We start from the raw sequence: 3945 nt of genomic DNA, 5'->3' as shown, positions 1-3945 counted from the left end.
AGATTGAATTACCTGAGGGGTGCATCCAGCGGAAAAAGAGCGCCCTGCCATTCTTTCAGGATTTGCCATTGGAGGGGTGTGGAGTGAAGCTGACTAATTGACCGCCGGTATGGTGGAAGTCATTCTGCCCAACACCGCCATTGCCTGCCTGATAGTACGGTTATTTGCCACTATCAGGGATTGAACTCTGTTAATTTCCGTATCTTGTTCTGGGGAAGGATGAAACATGATTTCTCTGAGTCCAGGATCATGCCTAGAAAAACACATTTTGGGAGGCTATTAGATGCGATTTTCCCCAGTTTATCTGCCAACCGAGTTTTTCTAGGATCCGCACCACCTTTGAGATGCATGTCCAGACGGTTCTTTGACTCTATACCACCAAAAGATCATCTAGTTATGGAATTACTAGAATGTCTCTTTCTCTTATGTGGGCCATGACTTCTGCCATTACTTTTGTGAAGAGTCTGGGAGCCTGAGAAATTCCGAACGGAAGAGCTGTATATTGTAAGTGATGAATCTGATTCTCAGATATTTTTGATAGTCTGCTTGAATTGGGATGTGGTAATATGCATCTCTTATATCTATTGTGGCCATGAAACAGTCCTCGAATAGATGTTTTAAAACTAACTGAGGACTCCATTCTGAACTTCTTGTAAGAGAGAAACTGATTTAGATCTTTTAAGTTTATAATTGTTCTGAATGTGCCATCTAGTTTGGGAACCAGAAAGAGGGAAGAATAGAAACCTTTTCCTTTCTCTGACTCTAAAAGAGAAAGAATCTCCTGTTGCAAAACTAGGTTTTTTACCGAATCTCCTAAGATGTTTGTGACTTTGAATCTCTCCGGTGGACGAGAGACAAACTCCAGACGAAAACCTTCCCTTATAATGCCCAAAATCCAGAGGCTTGAGAGAGTCTGCCACCCACAGGAGAGAAACTGTCATTTTTGAGTGGGTCTGGAACCTGAGGAAGATTGGGAATTGAACAGGAAACCCTTGTCTTTTCTATTTTTATTTCCTGCTCTGAAATCCTTTCTTTGCCCCTTATAAAATTCCTTTTTGTTCTTCTGGAAAAAAAAAACGCTGCTTTTTGTGGGGTCTGGAGACAGGGAATCCCCAGGATGGGGAACGATCCCCCTTACCCCACCAGGAGTACCGGTCTGACTTCATGACCCTCCTGCAGTTCAGCGCGCTGGCCACTCTCATCCTCCATAGCAGATATAGGATAGAGCGTTTTCCAGAGGAGAATCCGGGCCCTCTGTAGGCTGGCTGGCCTGCTTCTGACCGTGCGCTCCAGGGAGTATGGAATCCCTCAGTCGGGTCCCTGCTGGTGCTTGTTGCGGCCTATTAGTAGGGAATTCACTTCCTACTTCAGGACCGCACGCTGCATGCGTTCCAAACACCGGAAGTCGCATTGGGCATTTCCGGTTCTCGCCTGTCGCTAGAGATTTCGGGCCTCTCAGATGCCCGTACCAGCTAGAAGGAAGGAGAGGGAGGCCCCGGCCCCCCTGAGCACTGCCAGGAAGCGCCGGACTGCAGCAGAGCACCAGCGCGAATATATTCCAGGACCCCAGAAGTCAGCACCAGACTTACTCCAGCAGCTCCTAGAGGAGGCTTACGCCGGACCAGGTAACCCATCTCCGCCACAATACGGGGGCCCTGCATCCTAAAATCCTTTGCTCTCCACAAGGCCGTCTTATCCCTAGGACAGGAAACAGGAACTGGTGGTCTAGGGGCCATGCTCCTCCTTAAGAGCTCGTACGGTTCCAATAGACTAAGACTATAATTCCTGTTTCTGGCAGTTTTTTTAAATTAAAATATAACTTTTATTTCTCTTTTAATAAACAATATTGCCACATAAACATATAAATTTTAAAATTGCATATGGAGGGCAAAATGCTATTAGGGGCTATAGGTTTATCAATCACTGCTTGTCTGTAGGTAGGATGAGATTATTATTTATATCTCTTGCAATGGAGTGCAAAGTTCGTGTCTGTAATGTCACCCGACACCAGACAATCTGTAACTTATACTCTTTCCAATTATTACCCTGCCTAAAGTGCTGTATTTCCAAGTGTCTGATAACTGCTCAGGCACTCTTAGCGGCTACTACCGCCCGCACTTAGACCTACTATCTGCCCCTATAGTGTACGTATATATACGGCGTCTGCAGATCGCCGTGCAGTTATTATTTCATTTGCCCTGCCATAGTTATTAAAAAAACTAAAGGTGCAGCTCCCCCGACATGTTTCACCGCGAGATGCGGCTTCGTCGAGGGGGATAAGGAGCTACTGACAACACGAGTGTTTCGTTTGTGAAGTCTTATATACCTATAGGACGGGTTCTCACCCTATGGTGTCCAATAGGATTCTCTCTCATGTTGATAAACTTACAAATGGGCCAATCCAGATGCGGATTAATCAGTCACGATGGACTGGTTATAAACTAATCACATTGTTCCTTATGCGCTTGCGTCCGATACTTAGTATCTTTTCTCTACAGTTGTTATATGCGCATGCGCCGGGGCTTCAGATTTTTTTGTCTCTCGGCCTCAGTGGCGTCAATGCGCGTGCGTGAATACTTGTAGAGTTTTCTCACTATTCCGGTGTTTAGATGCGCATGTATAAAGACTTAGACTTTTTCCTTTTTCTCTACTTAAGGGATCTACTTGCGCTTGCGTGAATACATAGAGTTTTCTCCCAATCGATAAGGCAAAGGGCGCATGTGTCAGGACTTAGATTTTTTAGCCTTTCTGTCTCGATGATATAAGTCCTTGAATTTTCTACCAAGCTTTTAATCAAGTTCATAGACTTTGGTTTGAAACGTCTAGTGCTGTGGGTCATCAGAACGCATGCGCTACTACTTAGAATGTTTCTATTTAGAATTTATACTAAAAGCATATGCTTAGTATTGTCAGGTAGGTTGCATGCGTCCATACTTAAATGATTGCAACCCCAGGTCGATGGATCAGATGCCTATATCGATACTTGACAATTTGAATATATTCTATACTCTATACTATACTCAGTTACCCCAGATATGACTACATATACGTGCAGACTCTGACTGAACATGCTGCCTTTATTCTTACTGTTTTTTTTAAATAAAACCGCTTATTTATTATGATCTGGATATTAATGCCCTTTTGTTTTTTGCTTCTGAGCTTTTGTTTATTTACTATTATTTTTTATATTTAACCTTATATAGGATTATTTTTAATGAAAAGAGTAATGATTCCTCTGTTGCTATTTTTTAAATATATCTTACCTATATTCTTTCTCTACTTTAAAACCAAAATCAAAGACCACCCCACCATTTGCACAATTTAAAGAGATACTTTTGTCAGCCTGGTTACGCAGGATATAAAAGCATTAAAAATGAGAAAAGATCATATAGACCAATATGCATCCGTTTCCGCAATTTTGCGGAACGGGTGCGGACCCATTCATTCTCTATGGGGACGGAATGGATGCGGACAGCACACAGTGTGCTGTCCGCATTTGCGCAGCGCGGCCCCGATCTTCGGGTCCCGCAGCTCCGCAAAAGATAGAACATGTCCTATTCTTGTCCGCAACTGCGGACAAGAATAGGCATTTCTATAGGGGTGCCGGGCTGGTATGTTGTGGATCTGAAATTTGCGGGTCCGCAACACACCACGGACGTGTGAATGGAGCCTAACAGTCAGTAATAGCTGCTAACTAGCAACTAATACACCTATTTTACCAGAGAAGTGGCCTTGATTGGTTGGATCTGAGTCTGAGACATTTTATGTTGAGTCTGGTTTCAACTTACGATGGGTCAGAAAAGACCATGGTATGTTTAAAATATTGTATCCTGAGGCCACTGTATCTTGAGGGATCACTTGTATTACCATTATTATCAACAAAATTAACAATACTGTTATCAAAATTAAAGGTGCAGTCCCATCACGGACAACCCCTTTAATGTA

This window comes from Bufo bufo, chromosome 6 (genome assembly GCF_905171765.1).
Source record: "Bufo bufo chromosome 6, aBufBuf1.1, whole genome shotgun sequence".
In the NCBI taxonomy this organism is placed as follows: Eukaryota; Metazoa; Chordata; class Amphibia; order Anura; family Bufonidae; genus Bufo; species Bufo bufo.
This window is presented reverse-complemented; position numbering follows the sequence as displayed.